At 43.6% G+C, this 25,225-nt stretch overlaps 2 protein-coding genes across 8 annotated transcripts in view; one reads left to right on the forward strand and one right to left on the reverse strand.

The window, feature by feature from the left end:
* Nucleotides 1-2,433, reverse strand: part of CRYZL1 (crystallin zeta like 1) — a 37,200-nt gene extending 34,767 nt beyond the window's left edge. For all 5 annotated transcript variants that reach the window (XM_064273220.1, XM_010590300.3, XM_003410296.4 and 2 more), the window contains exon 1: nucleotides 2,399-2,433. The gene's annotated coding sequence lies outside the window, so the exon portion shown is untranslated. The remainder of the gene's footprint in view (nucleotides 1-2,398) is intronic.
* An 806-nt stretch (nucleotides 2,434-3,239) lies between these two features.
* ITSN1 (intersectin 1) overlaps nucleotides 3,240-25,225 on the forward strand; it is a 176,454-nt gene continuing 154,468 nt past the window's right edge. The window contains exon 1 of one of the 3 annotated variants that reach the window (XM_023548435.2): nucleotides 3,240-3,368. The gene's annotated coding sequence lies outside the window, so the exon portion shown is untranslated. The remainder of the gene's footprint in view (nucleotides 3,369-25,225) is intronic. The other 2 variants (XM_023548438.2, XM_064273214.1) reach the window with 2 other exon arrangements.

The raw sequence follows: 25,225 nt of genomic DNA on the forward strand, positions 1-25,225 counted from the left end.
CTATGTAAAGTTCACCGTTTAGGGGCAAGAAAACCTTCATGTTTATCAATTAGAAAAAAGAGAGTTCACCAAAAACAAAAAACACTGTGATTCCATAGTGAAGTATTTTAAGAATTTTCAGGTTCACCCACCTTCCTTCTTTGAGGAAGGACAAAAATGAATCAAGACTCATTACTGACCAGGGTACAGCCCTGGTCTAGAGGCCTAAGTGCTTCCTTGAGGTTCTCAACTCTTTTCTTCAATCCAGAATTTTCATTTTAAAATCACAGTACAGAGAGTTGTAAATCTATCAAACCACTTCAGTGAGAGGTAGCCTGATTTTGTGGGGAGCCCTCTCCATTTCAAATGTGAACATCTCATCCCCTCCCATAACCTGGAGCAGGAGCATCAGCAAAGTGAAGCTAGTAAGAATACTCTGCAGTGGTTGTAGACAGGATTTATATGTCACAACTGGCCTAAGTGAATCCTAGCCCCCTTACTTACTAGCTGTATGACTCTGGGCTACTTTTAACCTTTCTGGTCACCATGAATCAGAATTGACTGGACAACAATCTGTTTGGTTTTTTTTTGAGGGGGGGAGGGAGCCTTAATTTGGTTCCTGGGTGGTGCAAATGGTTGTCAACTAACCCAAAGTTTGGCGATTTAAACCCACCCAGCAGCATTGTGGAAGGCATGAAAACCCAAAAGAGCAGTTCTACTCTGTAACACGTGGGGTTGCCATAAGTTGGGATGGACTTGATGGCAACAGGTTCGGTTTGGTTGAGTTTTTGGGCTTTAGTTTTCATACCTATAAAATAGGTATAATAGTAGTAATTACTTCACACAGTTGCTGTGAGGATTAAATAATACCTGTAAGAGCCCTGGTGGCGCAGCGGTTAAGAGTTCGGTTGCAAATCAAGAGGCTGGCAGTTCATATCCACCAGCTGCTCCTTGGAAACCCTTTGGGGCAGTTCTACTCTGTCCTATAGGGTAGCTGAGTTGGAATTAACTGGACAGCAATGGGCACCAAATTAGCATTCAATATATTTACTTATTTCTGTAAATTGGGAGAGAACCTCTAAGGTAGCTCTTCAGCTTGTGTCACAAAGAGACAGAAAGTCTGGCTATGAGCAACCTGACCTTTCAGTTTCTGCAGTGGCTTATTATATCATCTGGATCTACAGGGACGGTCCAACACAGCAGCCACTAGACACATGTGGCTACTGAGCACTTGCCTGGTCGGAATTAAGATGTGCTTTAAGTGCAAAAGACCGAATTTCGAAGATTTAGGAAAAAAAAAAAAACTTCAGCTTTTATATTGATTACTTATTGATATGTTTTGGCTATACTGTGTTAAATGAAATATAAAAAAACCAAAACCAAACCCAGTGCCGTCGAGTTGATTCCGACTCGTAGGGACCCTATAAGACAGAGTAGAACTGCCCCACAGAGTTTCCAAGAAGCGCCTGGAGGATTCGAACTGCCGACCTTTTGGTTAGCAGCTGTAGCACTTAACCACTACACCACCCAGGGTTTCCAAATAAAATATACTACTATATTAATTTCACGTTTTTCTTCCCACTTTTTAAAAATGTGGACACCAGAAATTTAAAGTTACCTAAGTGGTTCGCATTGTATTTGCATTGGATAGAATTGATGAGGCACCTTGGTACCCATAACAGGACTGGCAGCTCCTAGGAGGAGGTTCTCAGGCCTGTCCCCAGACAATAGGTCTCTGCACTTTGACAAAATCCCCAGGTGATTCTTCCGCATTGCTCCGGGGTATTCGGCTGTTTGGCTGGATGAAGAGAGCAAATCTGGCCCTAAAGCCACCTTCCTTTCGGTAATTGATTATAGAGGGGGTACAGGGGAAAGAAGAGTTAGGGAGAAAAAGCAAGGGAGATACACGCAACCTGGGAGATAGACGAAACCTGGGAGATAAGTAGAAGGGGAGAGAGATGCAAACGGAGATAAAACCTACAATTAAAAACCCATACAGGGCCAGTAAGGACCCCAGTGGCACAGTGGTTAAAGCGCTCGCTGCTAACTGAAAGGTTGGCGGTGCGACCCCACCAGCCGGGCGGGAGAAAGACGTGGTGGTCTGCTTCCGTAAAGATTACAGCCTTGGAAACCCTATGGCGCAGTTCTGCTCTGTCCTGCAGGGTCGCTAGGAGTTGGAATGCACTCGACCGCCATGGGTTCGGTTTCCTGGTATTTTAACGCGCCAGGAAACTGTCCGCCAAGTTTTATCCGCTCCTGTGCGGCCTCGGCTAAGCTAGGCCTGGACGTGAGCACGTCTGAGGTGGGGATGCGATGCGAACCACCACCCACCCAGAGCTGGCGGTTCCGCTCGGTGTCCTTCCACCTTTCCCCCAAAGCCCTGACACCCAAGACACACATCGCCTTTCCCGAGGCTCACCTGTCTCCGGGCGGCCCCAAAGCCCTGCAGCTTAGCCACCGCCACCTTCAAGCCCTTCCGCAGAGAGCCCACCCCTTCGCTCCACGCTGCTGCTCCTATTGGTCTGTTAACTCGTCACTCCTGCAGGGCTGGGCACGACCTCCGGAGGTTGCGCAGAACGCCATAGCAACCGGATTCGGAACTACATCTCCCGGCATGCCCGCGCGGGGGCGGAGCCAGGCCCCTCACTAGGGGCTACCAATAAACGGGGGAGGTTTTATGCAAATTTCTGTTTAAAGACCACACCCTTCCTCAGTCCAACCGTATTCCTGACCACTTTCCGTAACTAAGTTAGTTGAACGCACCCTATCTAGTATCTGGAAAGGCAATGACAGATGCACTGAAATCGTGGATCTAAACTCCATAAGCCCCGACACAGAAATCACAGACCAGAAACCTCCGGTTACGACTTCGCGGAGGAGGTGGGGGTGGGGAGGCAAGAGGCCTACGCCCGCCCCATTCGCCCATGTTGATTGGCTTATTCGGCTGTCACTCCGTCCTCCTCCAAGCTTTCGGCTCCTCCTCCTTCGGGCCCGCGGCGGGCGGAGCTAGCGATAGGGGGCGGTGCGGAGGGTTAGGCCCGTTCTTCTGATTGGCAGGCTGTTTGTCCCCGCCCGCTTATGGGCGGGGACGGAGGGTGGGTGGGGCGGGAGAGGCAGCCGAGGGATGTGAGGAGATAGGCGGGAGAAAGGAGCGAGGGAGCGAGGGAGGGAGCGAAGGAGGTAGAGAGCAGCGGCGGGCCAGGGGAGGGAGCGCAGCTTGGTTGCTCCGTAGTACGGCGGCTCGCGAGGGAGAATCCCGAGCGGGCTCCGGGATCGACGGAGAGGCGGGCGGGGATGGTGAGCGGTGCTGCGGCTGGTCAGCGCCTGCCCGCGGCGTGTGCGCTGCACTGATTGCCCGGCGCGGCCGCGCGGATCCGCCTGGAGATGAGGTGAGGAGCAGGCGGGCGGAGGGCGGCGGCCTGGGCGGGGGTCGCGGGGTCGGCGCCATGGCCGCCCGGGGCGCCCTCCCGCGGGCCGGCGCGCGTCCCTGGGGCCGCCCTGCAGCGCCGCCGCGCGCCTCGCCCTTCCATCCTCCCGGGCGGCGGCCGGGCCGGGGTGGGCTTGCGGGGCGCCTCCAGCGCGAGGCCCCCTCGGCGGCCGGCGGTCCTTCCAGGGCTGACCCGGGAGCTCTCGGCCGCCGGAGCGCGGGGGCCGGCCCAGCCTCGCCCCTCGCCGGCGCCGCCTCCCCGCGCCCACGGCGCGTCTCCCGTTGGCGGCGCCGGCTGCCTGCATGATCCGCCGGTGAAGGGCGCTCAATGCCGCGCGGCCGAGCCCGACTGCCGGGCCGCCCAGGGGCGCCGCATCGAGCGCGGCCCCTCCGCAGCCCCGGCCGCCGCGCCTCCCCGCGCAGCCCTCGCTCCGGGTGGGCGCCAGGCCGGGAGGAGACGCCGCGCAGCCCCGGGAAGGGGGCCGCGGGGAGAGGCTGCATCTCGGCTGCCGTTTGCCCGGGGCGCGAAGACGGTTCGCAGGTGACGTTTCTTGCGGGCGTCTTCTGTGTTGGCATTCGGACCGAGGAAGCGTCTGCTTTTGGAGAACAGATGAGTGGCTTCTCCTTGGGGTTGGAGGCAATGGAGGTTTTTGATAGCCTCTTAAATATGAGAAGTTTCCTTTAGAAGTTTGCCATCGTCGGTGCTGCACCGATCCGAAATTTTAAATACATGCAGGCTTTTCTGGCCAGATGCGTTTCTTTGTGCGATTATCTATTGGCATCCTCCCCTAAAGGATTTTCGTGGACGAAACATGCAAATAATAAAAATCGAGGGCAGCAAAAAGCACAGATCCTAAAAACAAGTACAATAACAAGCAAATGTCATCTGGAAAATTTTCAGTTCTGTCAGCAGGGAGGCAGTGTATTTACTAGTGCCGTGGCACCTCTGAAGAAACATGCCGAGAGATCTGGTTACGGATTTCCTAGTGGACGGGGTCTGAGGGCAGGTCAGCCGGTTTGCGTGGTGCGCTCTTAACCCCTAAAATGTGCTGCATGCGTCTGCCTGGGTATCTTTATTTTTAGATGATTTTAAGGTTGAGAGTGCAGAAGCTTAAACAGCTCAAAGTTATCTGAGAACAAGATACTGTATAAGAAGAGACACTTTTTGTGATTTTTAGTTTTTTTTTTTTTTTGGCTAGTCTTGAAATGCGTTGTTTTTGATGAGTGTTTGCTTATCACTAAGACATCTTTAAAAAAAAAATTAAAGTTCTTTCAGCGTTAAAATTATTTCAGCCACCTTTAAGTGATTCCAGTAAGGGGCATTTCTGACAGTAGGTTAAAAAAAATTGGTATTTGTCTAAAGAATGTATCTCTTGAAATTGCCGAGGCACGTGGTACCTTCGCAAAACTATTATTATTCTGCCTGAGTAAGAGAGGAAATGAACACATTTTTAATGTACTTTGGAACCCCGTGGATTGTTCAGATAGATACTCGGCATTGTGAAATAGGGCATAAAATGACTGGTAGCAAGCTAGTTCCTTGAAAAGTTTTTCACTCTTAGCATATTTATTCTCTGTTGGCTGGCAATTTCTTTCTTAATGCTTATCTCTAATATTGGTATAGAACTCTGCATGTGTTCACCATTTCCCCAAATGCCTGGGTAGAGACAAACTCTCAAAACTCGTGTAGGAAATTAAGGAGAAAGTGATGGTAAATTCCTCTAGTCTTAGCCATCTTTTTAATTTGTTAAATTTGTGAATTATAGAGAATGAATTATACGAGGGTTGGGTTTACCTTACTCAGCTGAAATCCCCCTGCGTAGCACTGTCTTGAGCCTTTTGCATGTGATCGTTCCCTTCTGAAGGGCTCCATCACTGGCTGGTTGGGTTTCTCAAATTCTGGACCTCAGATCACCGACATCAACAATGACTGAGGGTTATTGTTTCTGTCAGCTCATCTCAGAGTTAGATTGCCTGGGCGTGGGACTCCAGCATTGGTATGTTCAACAAGTTCTCTAGGGCTCTTTCCTGTGTGGTAAAGTTGGAGAACAACTGGTATTGTGCTTCCTTGTCACTGAGTGTCTCCTGGATTGTATCCAGTTCTTTATGACGACATCTTTAAGTGGATAGCAAGATTTTCAAATGCTAGGATGTTTTACCATAGGCTGCTCATGAAAGCCTATTGATCGTGACCTTCACCTGTGTAATATACCTGTCCTCCAAGTTTCAGAAGGGCTGAGACTTTGGCTTACCACTGTGTCCTCAGGGCCTAGAATAGTGCCTGGAGGAAAGAGATCAAATATTTGTTGAGTAAACGAGTGACCTGCATTGCATTGAGACCAAATTTGAAAATCTTGTGAAATTAACCTTGTCACTTAGTTTTGTTGTTGTTAGGTGCCATCAAGTCAGTTCCGACTCATAGCGACCCTGTGCACAACAGAACGAAACCCTGCCCAGTTCTGAGCCATCCCCACAATCGTTGTTACGCTTGAGCTCCTTGTTGCAGCCACTGTGTCAATCCACCTCTTTGAGGGTCTTCCTCTTTTCCGCTGACCCTGTACTCTGCCAAGTGTGATGTCCTTCTCCAGGAGCTGATCCCTCCTGACAACATGTCCAAAGTATGTAAGACGCAGTCTCGCCATCCTTGCTTCTAAGGAGTATTCTGGTTGTACTTTTTCTAAGACAGATTTGTTCGTACTTTTGGCAGTCCATGGTATATTCAATATTCTTTGTCAACACCACAATTCAAAGGCGTCAGTTCTTCTTCGGTCTTCCTTATTCATTATTTCACATGCATACGATGCGATTGAAAATACCATGGCTTGGGTCAGGCGCACCTTAGTCTTCAAGGTGACATCTTTGCTCTTCAACAGAAAAGAGGTCCTTTGCAGCAGATTTACCCAATGCAGTGTGTCTTGATTTCTTGACTGCTGCTTCCATGGCTGTTGATTGTGGATCCAGGTAAAATGAAATCCTTGACAACTTCAATCTTTTCTCCATTTATCATGATGTTGCTCATTGGTCCAGTTGTGAGGATTTTTGTTTCCTTTATGCTGAGATGTAATCCATACTGAAGGCTGTGGCCTTTGATCTTCATTAGTAAGTGCTTCAAGTCCTCTTCACTTTCAGCTAGCAAGGTTATGTCATCTGCATAATGCAGGTTGTTAATGAATCTTCCTCCAATCCTAATGCCCTATTCTTCTTCATGATGGAAGGAATGCACAGAGTCATCATCCCAAAAAGAATTAGTCGATATTCAACCACTTGAAGAGGTGGCATATAATCAGGAACTGATGGTACTGAAGGAAGAAGTCCAAGCTGCTCTGAAGGCGTTGGCAAAAAACAAGGCTCCAAGAATTGATGGAATATCAAATGAGATGTTTCAACAAACATGCAGCGCTGGAGGTGCTCACTCGCCTATGCCAAGACATATGGAGGACAGCTTCCTGGCCAACTGACTGGAAGAGATCCATATTTATGCCTGTTCCTGAGAAAGGTGATCTAACCGAACGTGGAAATTACAGAACGCTATCATCAATATCACACGCAAGCAAAATTTTGCTGAAGATCATTCAAAAACAGCTGAAGCAGTATGTCGACAGGGAACTGCCAGAAGTTCAGGCCAGTTTCAGAAGAGGACATGGAACCAGGGGTATCATTGCTGATGTCAGATGGATCCTGGCTGAAAGAAGAGAATACCAGAAGGATGTTTACCTGTGTTTTATTGACTATGCAAAGGCATCTGACTGTGTAGATCATAACAAACTATGGATAACACTGCAAAGAATGGGAATTCCAGAACACTTAATTGTGCTCGTGAGGAGCCTTTACATAGATCAAGAGGCGTTTGTTTGTACAGAACAAGGGGATACTGATTGGTTTAAAGTAAGGAAAGGTGTGCATCAGGGTTGTATTCTTTCACCATACCTATTCAGTCTGTATGCTGAGCAAATAATGTCACTTAGTAGGCACTGCATGTATAAATTAGGAGCGATGCGGACTATACCTGAGTCATTTCTGTGAGGCTTGAAAGGAGAGCGCCTTTCTGAGGACCTGGGGAGTGCATAGGGTGGTGAGATGGAGAGAAGGCCCCTAGGAAATGTTTACTTGGAGACTCAAAATGTAAATTTAAGTCACAGTGAGGCAGTAAATCACTGTATTATCGATACATGAAAATGCCATTTTTATAAGCTGTGATAAGCAAGCCCAGTATAAGGCTTTAGAAATTGGTTTCTGGTAAGTATAGAAAATTGGCATGTTTTTCTGTTTCATTTTTCATACTAATAAAATGGGATCTTCACTCCCTTCTTTCAGAGTTTAACCTGTTACTGTTGTTGTTGGGTGCTTTCGGGTCAATTCCGACTCATAGCGACCTCATGTGACAGAACTGCCCTGTAGGGCTTCCAAGGCTGTAAGTCTTTACAGAAGCAGACTGCTGCATCTCTGTCCTGTGGCACAGCTGGTGGGTTTGAACCCCTGACCTTTTGGTTAGGAGCGGAGCGCTTTAACCATTGCACCGCAGGGCTCCTTTCCAGGGCATCTAAACCCATTGCCTTCAAGTTGATTCTGACTCATAGAGACCCTGTAGGACAGAGTAGAACTGCCCTCTTAGGGTTTCCAAGGAGCACCTGGTGGATCTGAACTGCTGACCTTTTGGTTAGCAGACATAGCTTTTAACCACGATGCCATCAGGGTTTCCATGCCACTAGGGCATCTAAAAAAAAAAAATTCTAGGGCTCCATAAATAACAGGCTGTTAGTGTGACGTTGAGGGTGTTGGATAGCAATGTGGTTAAGCATGCAACTGTGGAGATACTGGGTTTGACCACATAGTCTGTCACTTTGATCAGGTCACCTAATCTCTTGGGTGCCTCAGTTTTCTCAGCTGAAAATGGGGGTAATTATACCCACCCAGGACAGTGATGTTGATCTAAAGTAAAGTTTAAATACGCTTCTTAGTGCTTATGTAAGTTCTTGAAACATGTAAATGGTTGTGATGATGTTGAAGAATTGGGGTATATGAAAATATATAAAATGCCAAAGCTAATCCATTTAAATTTTTATACTTCTGTACTTTATGATAGTAAGTGAAAATCCATTGCTTTAAAAAGTCTTTTGATAATTTCTTGGTACCAAATATGGGTACTCTAGAGGGTCACTGTGAGTTGGAATCGAATCAACGGCAGTGGGTTTTTTTAAAATATGGATAATTTTTGAGCTGGATAAGCAAAGTAAACATTTAAAAGTATTTAATAAACCATCAAATAGTTTGTAAATATGGGTTAAAAAAAGGATAAACCTTGTGATCACGTTCAGCTTAATTTTATTTTAGAACCAATCTGATAGTTCTTGATGATTCGCTAATACCCCTTGTGTTTTAAAAGATTGCATGTTTGTGGTAGAAAAATTGGAGTACAGAAGAGTAAAAAGTAGAAAACTAAAATGCTTGTGAACTCACTACCCGAGTCCTACCCCTCCGAACCTTTATTTGTGCGCCTGTGGATATTCAGACGTATTTTTTTGGTGGTAAAAACGGGAGCCTGCCTATAGCTGTGGTTTTGTAACCTGTTTTTTTTTTTTTTTTTTTGCTTAACATCTCATCATGAATGTCTCTGCGTGTCTGAATTGTCAGTTGTTTAATAGTTGTATTATTTTGTAATGGACTGAATAACAGTACACTTTATACATCTGTGATAAGTTAACCAATTTATTAGATACTTTGTTTCATCCCCCCCATTATCAATAACCCTGCAGTGACTATCCTACCTACCTCTCCGTATGTACCTGTGAGATTTTTTTCTTTAAGATAACTTTCTAAAAGTGCAATTGCAGAATCAAAGGATATATGCTAGGTGTTAAGGTTTTTGATACATACTTCCAATTTCAGTCAGAGAGGTTGTTAACAATTTACCATCCTACCCCAGAGTATAAAGTGTACCAGTTTCTCCATTTGTTTTGAGTGTCTTAGCCAGCGACAGGCCTAGTGGATTATTTATTTTTAGAATTTTAATATAACTGTCCAGGAGGAGCTCTAGTGGTGCAGTGGTTAAGGGCTCAACTGTGAATGGAAAGGTCTGCGGTTTGAACCTACCAGCTGCTCTGAGGGAGAAAGCTGTGGCAGTCTGCTTCTGTAAAGATTACAGCCTTGGAAACCCTATGGGGCAGTTCTTCTCTGTCCTGCAGGGTTGCGGTGAGTCGGAATCGACTCGACAACGACAGGTGATATAACCTGCTTAGTACGTGATACAGAAAGGCAGGACACCCATGTGCCTGTAATAGTGATAAAAACCAAACACCAAACCCGTTGCCTGCTGTCGAGTCGATTTGTAACAGGGATAGAGAACATTTTCAAGCCCTGCTTAAGTGCCTGGCACTTTGTAGCATTTTATAAGCACCAACTCACTTAACTTTCATAAGATCTACGGAGTACACACGTTTCACAGATAAGCGTGCCTCAGACACCAAGGTACCAGGAGTGAAGGGACTTACAGAGCCAGCAAGTGGTTGAGCAGATTCTGACTTTGGGCCACCATTCTGTTCTGCCTGTTTCCTGGGCACATTTTATAGGCACTTCGGTACTTTTTACATTCCTTATTTCTGTTTTGTAGTAACGTAGAGGTTCCCTGACATGTATTAATGTAGAAATTAGCCAGGGCACAAATATGAATTCCTGTCATTGAAGAGTGAGTCCCGTAGGTTAACTCATAAATCAGCCTCCTCAACTGTCTAGCACTCAGCCTTCAAGCAGTCTTATTATTCTTTACTTTGTAGAGGCTTTCCTAAAGTGCCCCTGCATGAAAAAACAGGATTAAAGTGATGGAGAAGACTAGTGGAATTTGAAAAGGCACTTCACTTGTGGCGTGGACTTGCCCTGGACAAGACTCTACAGAAGTGTCATCAGGGAGAGGCAGGAGTCTGCCCAGACATCCCCATGTTGACCAGTTTGGGAATTTCTAGTGGGGTGTGGAAGTTCATGCGGCAATGTGAAGGCCTCAGTGTGAAGAGGTTCATGGAGCCACTGAAATCAATTAAGAAAAACTTCTATTAATAAATGTGATGGTAGAAATCATCAAAGTTTTGTTGCTGAAGCATGTCGCTCCCTAGCAAAGTGAATTTCATGCAGGTTAATCTTATTTCAATTCATTACTGCTCTTTTTACCTTTTTTTAGTAGAACCAGTGATAGGTAGCTTGCCTTAGTTTATTTCACAGAGAGAGTGTTGGTGAACTCTTTTTGGCTTCATCTCTCTGGCCTGAGTTGGTCTGTGCTGCCCAGCAGGTAGGGCTGCCAGCCACGCCTCAGTTTTAAGCTGGTCACCAAAACTTACCCTCACTGTTGTGTGGGCCGGCGTGCCACCAAGGCCTTGCAGGAGTGGTACTGAATGCTTGTCACTCTTCATCGTGTGGTACAGCCAGGAGTTGAACCACGGGATGTGACAGTTTGGTATTCATTTGAATTTGAATGTGAAGACAGCAAGGTCAGCAGTTGGTCAGAGTTTTATCTGGGCCAGTTAAATTTAAATGTCCTTTCCTTAATACCGGAGGACGGAGCGTTTGATCTTCTCTTGCTTTGGCAAGCAAAGCAGTCGTAGTGATATGTTAGTGATGGTTTTGTTCATCCTTGCATTTTGTATGCAAGTCCTTCTGGTGACCGGTGGCATGCATTTGCAAGACATGGATACAGATGGTGGAAAGGAACAAAGGCACCTGGTTTTTAGTGCAAAGCTTTATCCAACTGAGTTAAGAAGGACATTGACTCTTATGATAAAGTATTGAAACAAGAAGCCTTTGGGGGCATTCAGTGTGTGTGTGTTTGTGTGGGTGCCTGTGCATATGCGTGTGTGCACACACAACAGGGCTAATTACTTCTGCCTAAGGTAAACTTTCTAAGGACTTGTTCTAACAAGGTACTAAAGAAGGACACGAGCCATGTGTTGTCTTATAACCCATCATGTGAATGCATACACACCATTCCTGGGGATCACCTGTAACGAGACCATCGTGTGAATGCGTACACACCATTCCTGGGGATCACCTGTTAACGAGACCATCGTGTGAATGCGCACACACCATTCCTGGGGATCACCTGTAGCAACAATCTGTTTACTGTGGATCCGATGTTTTGTAAAAATCAATTCATTTCTCCTATAAAAAAGTAATCTTTTTGTTTCTGAAATGACTTGAAACTCAACTGCCCCATTCTTGCAGAATTGTGGTTATTGGTGCATATAAAGCTGTGCGGCCAGTAATGAGAGAAGCCTTGAAAAATGGAAAGATAGGAGCATGGTTCCCGGTATATGGCAGGTTTCAGTAATTATAGCCCCCCCTTATTTCTCCTCCATTCCCACTTACTGTAAGTAGTTCATCTTTACCACAGTAAATGACAGTAAATTTAGCATAGGCAGTAGTGCATATTTTTAGATACTTTCAAATGTGTAAAAAATTGTTCTTTAAGTAATTAGGGTGATTGAGGAGGAAGAGCACTTGGTAAAGGGTTGCTAGGATGTAAGCTGTATGAGGGCAGGGTTTGTCTGCGTTACTGTTTTACAGACCTAGAATAGTGCCTGGTGCGCACACATCAGGTATGTACTGAAGTGTTGAGTAGATCAGTATTTGGGGACTGAAGGGCTGCTGGCCCAAGGGGCTAAACGCTGTGAGCAAGGAAGAAACAGGCAAGAAGCAGGACTAGATGGGTGCTGACTTGGATTTTGTTCTGAGTCAGTGGGAAGTGAGCAGCTAGTGTAAGTTTTAAGTAGGCGAGTACCATGATTTGCTTTATGTTTAAAAAGGTCCTTCTGGATGTCATGTGGGGAGTGGGTTAGAGGAGGGCAAGAGACAAATGGTGAACTGACTCCACTTAAGCAGTTCGAACTCACCGGTCGCTCTGTGGGAGCTGCTTTTGTAAAGAGTGCAGCCTTGGAAACCCTGTGGGGCAGTTCTACCCTGTCCTATAGGGTTGCTGTGAGTCAGACTCAACTCGATGGCAGTGGGTGTGTTCAATTATCTGTGGATGTTGATGTTTCTACTTAGTTTTGTGCATAATCTTTACAATGAGGTAGTGTGACTTACCTTTTGAGGTCTCTGACATGATATAATGATAGTGATTTGTATAAACTTTGAAGAGTTCTCTGGGAAAAAGAGCACCCATAAAACTACCATTATTGTTGACAAAATAGCAATGTCAAATAAAGATCAGAAATGATTTAACTTTTTAAGCGTTAGCTGGTGTTATTAAAAGAGATTTCTGATAGAGATTTTCTATTTGCATTTCTTGGTGAAAGAAGCTTTAAATATATGAAAATGAATGATTGAAATAGCAGTTTTATGAATTGAGTATCTATGGCGGCTTTTCTCTTTGCTGACAGCCTAATTTGTAAAATGCTGCCCTTGTCTGCCTTTTCTGGAGTTTTCGTTAGTATCAAATCCCGAGTAAAAAAACCAAACCCATTGCTGTCAAGTTGATTCCGATTCATAGCGACCCTGTAGGACAAGGTAGAACTGCCCCATACAGTTTCCAAGGAGCTGCTGGTGCATTCCAACTGCTGGACCTTTTGATTAGCAGCCTAACTCTTAACCACTGTGTCACCAGGGCTCCAATTCCAGGAGAGGGAAATACTGCAGTAATTGTAACCTTAGATTACTTCCTTAGTTCAGTTAATTTTAAACCATAGTCATTATCTGTTATCTTCAGTTGATTTGATCTCATTAAGTGAGGTGATACTACAGTTGTGATTAGATATTTAAAAAAAATAATGTTTTTCTTACTACAAAAGCAGCACGTTTATCGAAGAAAGCTTTTGAAAATATAGGTGAGGAAAGAAGACAAAGCAAAACAGAGCAAACAAAACTGTACCCATAGTCTCACCTCCAGAGGTAATGACTGTTAATACCTTGTGAGGGGTCAGCATACTCAAATTGCCTGGCAGATACCTGATGTGAAGCTGTAGGATCTGGGAGTCCTGAAGGCATGTTAAGGGCTGTGGGGACTGAATGTTGGTCCTATCAGTGGGGCAGCCCTGAGCCAGTCAGCCCAGATGTTTTTGGCCCTGGAAGGATGCTTCCTGGTGCTACCATACCTTTCAGTTTTTCAAGAGCAGCTGGAAAGCTAGAAATACGGGTTTCATGTGACCCCTCCCTATTCTTAATGTGGGCCCCAATTTTTATTAACACATTGGCGTTCAAACAGAGCATGTCCCGGGGCTGAACTCAGTCCTTGTTGCCTTGCCAGTTTGCTACCTCAGGCACATACTGTTTGTAGCGTGTGTTTTTCATTGAATAAGTTAGACTATGTCTGCAGCCTTTTCCTATACATTATCATTTATCTAATCAGCCACTTAATTGCCAGACATTTAGATTCTCTCCATTTTTTTGCTTTACCGAAGAGAGGTGAAATTCTTGGACCAGGAAATCTATTTCCAAAGCCTGACAGAATGGCTGTCCTATGCTGCCCTCCAGTGTGTTCTGTGATGGTGTGAGATATATGTGGTTCCTGGTCCCTTCAAGGTCCTGGTGAAACCATGGGAAACAGTAATAGCCAGCTTCATTTGTCCTAACTTGCATTTTTTGTGTCACCATTGAGGTTGAATATTTTTTAAATGCTTACTGACCCTTTACAGATTTATTTGATAATCAGTCACCTTGCTAGAACTCTTGGTTCAAGTAGTATTTTTTTTTTTTTTGTTATTTATTCAGTGCTTCCTAACCTTTTTAAAATCATGGCACCCCCAGAAAATGATACTATTAGTATCGCACATAGGGACTCTCCCAAAGTTGAACGCATCGGCTTTTTGGCCACATCTGTAACTCACCTGAAGTTCCACGATTGGGAAGTCGTGAGCTCCTCAGCCATTGAGTGGATGTTGGAGCACATGCTGTATGCCTGACATTGCTCTAGGTGCCTAGTCTTGAGCCAAGATAGACAGGCTCTCAGCCTTCTAAGACTTTTTAGCTTCTTTTCAGTTCTCTTGGTTTTTCAGGCAGGCCAACATATTTGTAAAAGACAGTTTTTGTGGTTAGAATTCATAATTTATTTTTTAACTTGTTTTTGTTAACTGGTCCAAACTTCTAAAACAGTGATGAATGCTAATTACACGTTAATCTCTTAAATTCAATTTAATTCTCTTAAATTTTATTAAACTCTGGATCTTTTGCGAGAGTCTGGAACAGACTTTAGTTTTTAGGGCCTTATTTTGCTTATGAGAAAACCAAGGTATTAAGCTGGGAGGAGCCCTGGTGGTACAGTGGCAAAGAGTTTGGCTGCTAACCAAAAGGTCAGCAGTTCGAATCTACCAGCTGCTCCCTGGAAACCTTAGGAGCAGTTCATCAAGTTCAGAATCGACTCGATGGCAGCAGGATTGATTTAGTAATGAGAGTCTTTGGACTATCTCTCTGACCCAGCATAAACCCATTAACTGTCCTTAGCCTACACATCCAATCCCTTCCAACCTTCTCCTCCACCAAAAAGTCACAGTTGATTGAAACAGGGTTGAGTACCTGACTCAGGTATCTCAATCAATATTACTTCCCTGGAAATTTGAAATTGGGCCCAGTAGAGAGGATTTGGTCTTGATGTGCTCAGGGACCATAAGGTGAAAACTTGGGATTTATAGGCGGTTTTGTTTTGCCATTGGGTTGAGGAGGACAGAGAAGAGTGGTTTATAGGTGGAAAGAATATGTATCTAGAGAGAAGCAGAAAGAGAGAATGCAACCTGGGCCTCTAATAGCTTTATATCTTTCTATTCCAGTTTTTTCTGGGACCAGCTGCATTCTTGTTCCTGTGTGTGAGACACTCCTATTTCCTTAAGGTTACTCCCTCTCCTTTTGGTCTAAGTTGGTTTCTGTTACTGATCCAGGTATTCACAGAACTGTCTTCTTTTTATAACACTACCCTGTCTCTTAACTATTGTCTGAGGAAGTTGTGTAACACCAGAAACTAAGGATAGCATGAGTTATGAATTGAATTATGTCCCCCAAAAAGGTAGATGAAGTGCTAACCGCTGGTACCTGTAAATGTGACCTTGTTTGGAAATAGGGTATATGAAGATGTTATCAGTTACATGAGCCTGAGGTCATAGTGCAGTAAAAAAAACCAAAGCCAAACCCTGACTCATAGCGACCCTATAGGACAAAGTAGAACTGCTCCGTAGGGTTTCCAAGGAGCGGCTGGTGGATTTGAACTGCTGATCTTTTTGGTTAGCAGCCTGAGCTCTTAACCACTGTGCCACCAGGGCAGTCTTAATCCAGTATGAGTGGTGGCTTTATGAAAGAGGAGAGGAGACACTGAGAGATGCATCAACAAGCCAAGGACCGCCTGGGCTGCTGGAAGCTGGGAGAGATGAGAAAAGCTCTTCCTCTAGAGACTTCAGAGGAGTGTGACCTGGTCAACATGTTGATTTGAATTTCTGTCCTCCAGAAGTGTAAATTTCTGTTCTTAGAAGCCACTCAATTTGTGGTGTTTTGTTATGGCAGCTCTAGGAAACTAATACAACAAGAAACAGAAGTACACAAAGTAATCTAATTCAAGATAATTACAATGGGAAAGGCCTTTTGGCAAATACGGATGCCACTTCTGACCGGGGTTAAATCAGTTCAGATCTCTAGCTGAGGGGCAATAGGAAGGAAGAGATTTTGAACTTTGCTTCCAAATGTCTTAGAATTTCCGTGGTGTTATTTCCTTTCACATACATAAAATGTTGACTTTATGTCAAAAAAACAAAAACAAAAAAACGATGCTAGAGACATTCACAGTGCACAAGATTGTGTGTGTTTGTGTAGGGGGTGAGTTTGAGGTTTGTTTAGGTGTGCAGCCTCTGAAACAAGGCCCTTCACTTTCAGACACCTAATCACGGGTGTCAGTAGTTTACCTTGGGCTGGGCTTAGTTCTTAGACTAGCTTTCTCTCTCATGTTGACGCTGTACGTCAGGAATTCTGTTTTTTCTCAAACTCAGTGGTGAGGTTTAGACTAAAAGGAGTTATAGAAAGGGGGAAAAAAAAGTACAGTGAAACCTGTGAGAGCTGGAACCTGAGTAATTCCGAAAACCAGCAATAGAAAAGTGGTAAGACTGCACCCTGTCAAAGGTGGAAAATTTGCAAGACCCGGAAAAAAAAGGCAGTCGCCTTGAGTTCTGGCACTCACAGGTTTCACTGTACAACTTTTTTTCATTTTTCTCCCCTTTTCACATCCTTTCCCTTCCTTGTTTTCCCATCAGTGTTTCATTATGCCAAAGTTCTATAAATTTTGCATTTTTATTCTCTACCTTCTTATCCTGTAGTTCCTTTAACCTAAAACTAAACCTTTTGAGAAATTTTATAACAAAACTAAAAAAAATTCCTTACTGAGATATTAAGGTTAATTACTTTAGTACCCCACAAACTGTATTTCAAATGAATTAACCTGAATATTAGGAATGGACACTATGGATTGGGTATAGAAAAAAAAAAAAACCCCACTGCTGTCGATTCGATTCTGACTCATAGCGACCCCATAGGACAGAGACTTGTTAAAATGCAAGCCAAAAATGAATTCTAGTTTATTTCACTTCTCAACCAGTCCAGTAAGTCTTTTTTTTTTTTTAAATAAGGTATTTGAGGTTGTATTCCACATTTTTCTCCCATTCTGTCAGGAACCAGCCCTTGTGGCCCTGATTAGTATGGTTGGCAGTGGTAGATGGGCACCATCTAGTTCTTCTGGAGATGAGGCGGTGGTTCGTGTACACTATTTGTCCTTCAGACTAATTTCTTTGAGTCTTTAGTTCCTTTCTCTTTTGCACTGGATAAGTAGGGACCAATAGTTGTATCTTAGATGGCTGCTTGCAAGCTTTTAAGACCCCAGAACTACTCACCAAACTAGGGTATAGAACATGACTTTATGAACTATATTATGCCAGTTGACCAAGTTGTTGCACAAGACTGTGGTCCTAATCCTTCACACCCAGAAAGCCAATACTGTGAGGTGTTTGGGTGTGTCTAAGAGGTATCTGTAACTGTGCTCCCTATGTGCTTTATTATGTACATGAATGTGAATATATATGAATATATGAATGAATTTCATTTTAAATATGAAGAAGAACAGGGCCCTCTGGCCTCTAATATCTTCTAGCTAGCTTGCCTTTATTTGGGGACACAAATTTAGTTGTCTGCAGTCTAGAACTGTCAAAGTACTGTAAATTTAAGGAGCATAGGAGGGAGAATATAAGCCTAATTCACTTAGAAATGTCCTATTATATACAGAATGCTTTCTGTACCAAGAGTAAGTTCTTAAATATTGAGACCAGGTGTTCTCTGGTTATGAATCCGGCAGCAGAGGTGTGGTGGAACATTTATTCTCGCGCTCTGGGTCTCTGCCTCTCATCTTCTATGACCTTTCCTTGTCGCCTGTTTGTTGGGACTCAGTTTCCTTATTTATGTACGAGGATTATAAGATTTTTGTGAGGAAATGGTCAGTAATTAAGTGAAAATCATAATCTTCTTTTGGTCTTTAGGCCAGTAAGCCAATCTAATCCCTGTCTTGAGATACTGGAAATCTGTTAGTTAGTTGACTCATATAATTGTTGAAGAGTTCTTTTTCTGTGAATGAATGTACAGTGGAATCTGTGAGAGCTGGAACTTGATGGGACTACCTTGTTTCTTCCTCGTCTTGCAAGTTTTCTACCTTTGACAGGGTGCAGTCTTACCACTTTTCTTTTGCTCATTTTGATGGGAAATATTTGAGTTTTCCTTCTCTGATAGATATCTGCTTTATACAGGTTCCAGTTTTTGTAGGTTTTATGGGAGTAGGAAGAGAAGAAAAGATTATGGCAGAGACAAGGAAGATAAAGGAAGGGTGCTTTCAACACCATAATTTTCCTTATTCATAATTGTATCTGTATGAAATTTTTCATTTGCACGTGGAAGAAGACCTACTCAAACTGGCTTCAGAAAAAAACGGAAATTTATTGACTCGCATACCTGTCAAGTCCAAGGATTCTGACTGGCCTGGCTCGATCTTGTGCCTGAACCAACCACAATGGCCAAGGAAATGCAGTGCTCTTATTGACTGGCCTGGGCCTTGTGTCTGCCTGTTGTACCAGTTAATGAGGTCACTACCACCTAAGCCCCTTAAATTAACAAAAAGGGGAAGGGAGAAGTGGGATCTAGTACAGAAGGGTGAATTCTGGGCAACCAAAAGAGATGCCCAGTGCACTCATCATTTGTGGTGATGGTATATAGAAAGAGGCTGAAGGTTACCTCTGTACTGAAAGGTATTCTTTTCCTTTTTTTCAAAAATGATTTTGATGTTGTTAGCTGCTGTTGAGTTGGCCCCCAGCTCGTGGCGACGCCACGCACAACGGGATTGGACCATTGTGATCCATAGAATTTTCATTGGCTGATTTTTCAGAAGTAGATCATCAGGCTTTCTCACGGCCTTTAACAAAATAATATCAGCATATGAAAAGTACGTATGAATTTTCCTTCTCAATAAAGTTTGCGTCTTTAAAATGCTCAGTATGCTGCCCATAGAGTTTTGTGTTGTCTCTCTTGTTCATTTAAACAAGCTATAATTTACTATTCTCTGATTGTTCTAGGTAGAATGAAGTTTGGGAGAGTCATTTGGAATCTGGTTAGATCACCTTGAGTTTAGAATAACTGTGGGCATTGTTTTCACCAGTCTGCTACTTCTCTAATTGTGCACTTTCTAAGAGTTTTCCATGCCTAAGGCTAAAGGCGTGTTTGCATTCTCTCTTGGCTCATACTTAGAGGCTTCTTACCTTATGGGTCACCTGGAACTGCTGGAAAAACATATACGTGCTGTGGAAAAGGGGGAGCCGGAAAGGGATAATCTTCTTTAGCCATCTGCTTTTCTTATTAGACTCCCAGAAAGATAACAGTTCGACCTTTTCCAGAAGAGCGTGGACCTATTTTTGACGTGTCTTTTGTTCCAAGAGGCTGATAAAAGTAGTTGGTGAGAGCCCATGGTGTCTTGAAAAATATGTTGCATTTATTTTTATTGACTCTTCTTTGTAGATGACTTTTTGTTTATCCTTAGCCGCTCTTAAAATCCTGTCTATGTCTTTGGTTTTGGCAAAGTTTGATTATAATATGTCTTGGTGACTTTCTTTTGGGATCTACCTTGTGTGGGGTTTTATGAGCTTCTTGGATAGATATCTTCTCATCTTTCACGACATCAGGGAAGTTTTCTGCCAACAAACCTTGAACAATTCTCTCTATTTTCTGTTAGCCCCCCTGTTCTGGTACTCCAATCACTTGTATTTTATTTCTCTTGATAGAGTCCCACATAATTCTTGGGGTTTCTTTGTTTTTTAAAAAAATCCTTTTATCTGACTTTTCCTCAAATAAGTTGGTGTCAAGTACTTTTTCTTCAGTCTCACTAATTCTGGCTTTCATTGGCACAGTTGTGCTCCTATTACTTTCTATTTGTTGTCTGATTCTGAAATTTTATTGTTAATCTTTTGAACTTCTGTTTGCTGTCTCTCTGTGGATTCTTGCAGCCTATTAAATTTGTCATTATGCTCTTGTGTAACCTTCTTAAATTCCTCTATTGTTTTGTCTGTGTGTTCCTTGGCTTGTGTTTATTTTTTAAATTATAGATCTGTAAGGTACTTCACAGCTTCTTCTTAGAACCATTCCCCTCCCCTTGTCCCACAATTCCTGGCCATCAACCCCATCCAGAAACTCTAGTTCCTTGACCTTTCCCTTCTGTCTCAGATGGTCAGTTTGCTCCTAGTTTCCACTTCCATATGCAGCTGGCGACTCGACGGCACGGGGTTTGGGTTTTTTTTTTTTTTTTTTTTAAAGCAGCTGGGACCTCCGCGTGGGTAATGACGATAATGACAGCTATTTCCTTCTCTGTTGTCCTTTTATCATTTCTGTCCTACAGACCTCCATCCCTGGACCAACGCAACCGTCTGTATTCTCTATATCCTATACTTATGCTGCTAAACATCTGCTGAAGAAGACTATACAACCATGTAGGCTTTTGCCCTTATACACTTAGCTGTGTTCTGCCAAGTATTCCTTCTCAGCTTTCTCTCCATTCCTCAAAGACATTGTACCAGACTTTGCCCAAACCTTCACTCTCAGAAAGTAATTCTGTCTCCTGTTTGGGCCTGCTGCCCACTTCCATGGTGTTGTCGTTAGGTGCCATCAAGTCAGTTCCGACTTGTAGCGACCCTATAGGACAGAGTAGAACTGCCCCAGAGAGTTTCCAAGGAGTGGCTGGTGGATTCGATCTGCTGATCTTTTGGTTAGCAGCCGAGCTTGTGAGTCTCTCTTATTCACACTTACTCTTTTGCTTCTTGTTGCTGAGGAAGAGGTAGGTGTCTCTTTCCTTTTCCTGTGTTCTGGACGCTGTCCTTTTCACTTTTCTCTGAGACTTTGTGCCATCAGTTGTTCCCTTCAGCAGTGCTACAACTATATGCCGCCTGACTGCTAAGTGACAGGTGCCATGGTATAGCAAGGAGCACAAGTGGCGGGGTTCCTGTCCTTATTCGATTTGTATTCTACTGGGGAAAAAGGAATCCTGGTGGCACAGTGGTTAAAGTGCTTGCCTGCTAGCCAAAGGTCAGCGATTCAAACCCACCAACTGCTCCATGGGAGAACGATCTGGCAGTCTGCTTCCATAAAGATGTACAGCCTTGGAAATTCTATGGGGCAGTTGTGCTCTGTCGATAGGGTTGCTATGAGTTGGAGTCCACTCAAGAGCAGTGGGCTTGGTTTGGGGCAGAGATACATTAAAAAAAAAAAAAAAAAAACACATGTAAATAATTCCCGATTGTTGTAAATGCTACAAAGAAAGTATTCAAGAGGACCTAATCTAGACACAGAGTCCAAGGAAGACTTGGCATTTAGTTGTCATCTGAAGTATGTAAGGAGTTAATCAGAGAAGAAGACGTGGTTTTCTAGGCATGGTACTAGCACGTGAGCAGGTCCCATGGCATGGAAGAACACAGTAAGTTTGAGTGAGGAGAGTGGGCCATGACAACCTGGGAGAGGGAGGTAGGGGCCAGACCTTGTAGGCATGTGGAAGAGTTTTGATTGTCTACCTAAAAGTCCAAATCTGATTATGCTTGCTGTTTGTATCTTGTGTCTTCCTGTCCTCTGCTCTTCCCTCTAACATAAGCTCAGGTTTGTCTTGATGCTATACAACCTCTCCAACTGCTGTCATCTCATGCCTTCCCATGTTCTTGAAAGAGCAGTTTACCCTGGGTATCTTTGCTTTGCTCCTGTCACCTGTTGCAGTCATGCTCCTGGTTCTGGAAATTTTCGTCCATTTGCTTCTTTATCTTTCTGTGGCATTCCATACATTGCTTCCTTAGAAAAACTCTCCTGCTTTGACTTCTGTGCACCTTTGCTCCTTTTTTTCCCATCTCTCTTACATTTAGGATTTGTCAGTCTGCTTTGAGGGCTTCTTATCTTAAAATGTTCTTGTCCCTTAGGACTGTTTTTTCTGCCTCTCTGATCCTACATACACTGTCTTCTAGGATAATCATCTCCATTAGGGTTTTTGCAATCACGAGTAAATTCTGTCATCTCTACACACCTAGAACTCTGTCTTTTTTTTTTTTCCTGAGTCTTAGCACTTTACCTGTGGTACTTTTCTACTTGAATTTCCACTGGACACTTTAAATTGAGTGTCCAAAACACAGCTCACCTACCCTCTCTTTCCTCCCCCTCCCCGCCTGATATCCCATCTTGGTGAATGATAGTATTACCTAGCCTGTTTTTCATTCTTTCAACAGTTATTTATTAACTACCTACTGTGTACCAAGAGGAGCCCTGGTGGCGCAGTGGTTAAGTGCTCGGCTGCTACCCAAAAGTTGGGCAGTTCGAATCTACTAGCCGCTCTTTGGAAACCCTGTGGGGCAGTTCTACTCTGTCCTGTAGGGTGGCTATGAGTCAGAATTGACTTGATGGCAGTGGGTTTGGCTTTGGTTTGGTTGTGATAACTGTGTTAGATACTATGAGTATAGAAATGAAATAGACTCATACATGTCCTTTAGCCATGCTGGCCAGCAGCCTTGATGTTCTTTCTTACTGATGCCGAAATTGGTCTCTTGATTCGGTCAGCTCTACCTCCTAAATATCTTTTTAATTCACCCCTTTCTCTCTGTCCCCCCGTGACTGTCTTAGCCCAGCCTTTATTGGTTTTTCCTTTATGACTTTGCTCTTGCTGACCACCGCATCATGACGTCCTGACTGGTCTGATTTCCCTGTTCCACCTCCTCGTCTGTACATCTTGTTTCCAGAGTGATGTCTTTGCTCATGTGCTGCCTCAAATAAAATCTTTCCCTGTGGTTTCATCTCCTATGGCGGCCATCAGGACTTTTTTATGTTATTAAAAATTATTGAGGGCCCCAAAAAGCTTTTGTTTATAAGGATTTTTAGCTATCATTTTTTGCTGTATTAAAAATTAAAACTAAGAAATTTACAAAATATTTATTTTAAAATATCTAATAAACCCATTGGAAACCGTGGTGGCGTAGTGGTTAAGAGCTACAGCTGCTAACCAAAAGGTCGGCAGTTTAAGAAACCCGTTATATGTTAACAAAGATAATTATTTTTATGAAAACTTTTGTTAAGCCAAAAAAGTTTAGTGATTAGGGTGGTATTGTTTTACATTTTTGTAAATTTCTCAATGTCTGGCTTAATAGAAGATGACTAGAATCTTATATCTGCTTCTGTAGTCAGTCTGTTGAAAAATGTTATTTTGGTTGAAGTGGTTAAAGACAACCTGCGCTTACAGAAATACGTAATTGGAAAAAGCAGGAGCCTTTCAATAACATTTTCAGAAAATTGTGGATATTCTTTTTGATACTACACCAAAACTTGACAAGACGTAGTTTCTTAAGGCTTAGTTACAATGTGGAATTTGAAATCATAGAAATGAACTTTTCACACACTGTTGGAATGAAATCAATTGGGCAGCCTTATGCTTTAAGAGCATATTTTACCTTTGTGTGGTTTTGTAACGTCATGCATTGGTCATTTGGAAAATATTGGTTCACTGACTTACACAGATCTTCCAAATGCTGACACACTTTATAAAACAATATAAGAAATCCCATTTGTTAATGTCACCACTCATTAGAAAATTTTTGAGTATTGGGAACAGTCAAAGAAGCCAGTTCTAGAATTAAGAGTCAGTTAAAAGATTCATGGAGACAGTAGGCATTGGAACTTGACCGTGACTTGTCAACAATGTAGCTACTAGCATTTTTTAAAAAGTCCTCAGTTTACTTGGCAAAGTTTATTATTACTTCATGGTTAAGAGGCACGGTGGTTTAAGAACATAGACCCTGGAGCCAGACTGCTCAGCTACTGACTGTATATCCATAACCTAGCTATTTAATTTCTGTGCCTTGATTTCTTTACCTGTAAAATGGAATTGATCACAGTTGTTGTGAGGATTAAGGAAATATGTTAAAGCATTTATTTAGCACAATGCCTCACTAAGTAGTAAGCATTATATAGACAATGACTGTTGTTATCCTTATCTACGATCTAATCCCAGATCTCATGCCCAGGATGCTTCTGGGCCAGCTTTCTAATTGGACCTTCTTTCCTAAAGATTGGCTTAGTTTATGGCTTATAAGAGGGTCTCTCCCCTTTCTGGGGCTCTTTGGAGCAATACACATTTTCACAGTTTTCTCCCAGTCTTCCGTCCTGATGGTATGGTGGTTAAAACGCTCGGCTGCCAACCAAAGGGTTGGCAGTTTCAACCCACCAGCCGCTCTGCGGGAGAAAGGTGTGGCAGTCTGCTTCCGTAAAGATTACAGCCTTGGAAACCTTATGGGAGCAGTTCTTCTCTGTCCAGTTAGGGTCACTAGGAGTTGGAATCAACTGGACAGCAGTGGGTTTGGTTTTTTTCTTTGTTTCTGACCTTCAGTCTAGCACTTACTCAGTTTGAACTTTCAGGAAAATTTTTACTGCCAACTAGGGATAAGAGAGAACTAATAGGTGCAAAAGACAAACAAACAAAAAAAAACAGTTGCTGTCCTGTCAGTTCTGACTCATGGCGAGCCTGTGTGTGTCAAAGTAGAACTGTATTCCATAGGGTTTTCAATGGCTGTGATCTTTCTGAAGTAGATTGCCGGGCCTTTCTTCCGAGGCATGTCTGGGTAGATTGAAACTGCCAACCTTTCAGTTAGTAGCTGAGCACTTAGCCATTTTTTGCCCCCCAGGAACTCTATATAGGTACAAATATTGGTGATTAAATAGGTCTTTGGGATTCAAATAATTAAAATGACAGTTGTCAACCTCTTTAAGAGGGTCACTTGGCCTTGGTGTGGGCTTCTCCAGGCTTGTCATCACCAAGGTTTGGGTGGGCACTTTGCTGTGAGGGATAAACCAGGACCTCTGAGGGTGGGGGCTGGCAGTGGGGCTATTGGGGCCGAAGGATGTTCCCTCCTCTTACTTCTTCCCATTTTCTCCTCCTACTGTTAGCATTACTACCTGAGATCCTTTTCCAGGCCCGCATCCACGCTGGCGTCATGTAAAAAGCAGGAATAGGGATTGGAGGTGTTCCAGGCAGTTTGTGTGACAGGAGGTTCCATTCATGCTAAGAATTGGACGTTTTGGTACTTTTCCTCCCCAGTGGTACTTTCAGTTAACAGCTTTCACCTGAAGGGATTTCTTAGGTGTGTGGCTTCATCCTGAACTCCTGGGGAGGGAAGGCTGCTCCGCGGGTGGCAGGCCCAGCTTGGCACACCAGCAGAGGAGCTGCAGTGGAAATGGGTCAAAGGGTGGTAGGTGTTCCCTGCTTCCGGCTCCTTTGAAAACCACGGAATTAAAGTGTTTTTGAAACTCAGTCCTTCCAGAAAGAGA

This window comes from Loxodonta africana, chromosome 20, assembly GCF_030014295.1.
Source record: "Loxodonta africana isolate mLoxAfr1 chromosome 20, mLoxAfr1.hap2, whole genome shotgun sequence".
NCBI classification, from domain to species: domain Eukaryota; kingdom Metazoa; phylum Chordata; class Mammalia; order Proboscidea; family Elephantidae; genus Loxodonta; species Loxodonta africana.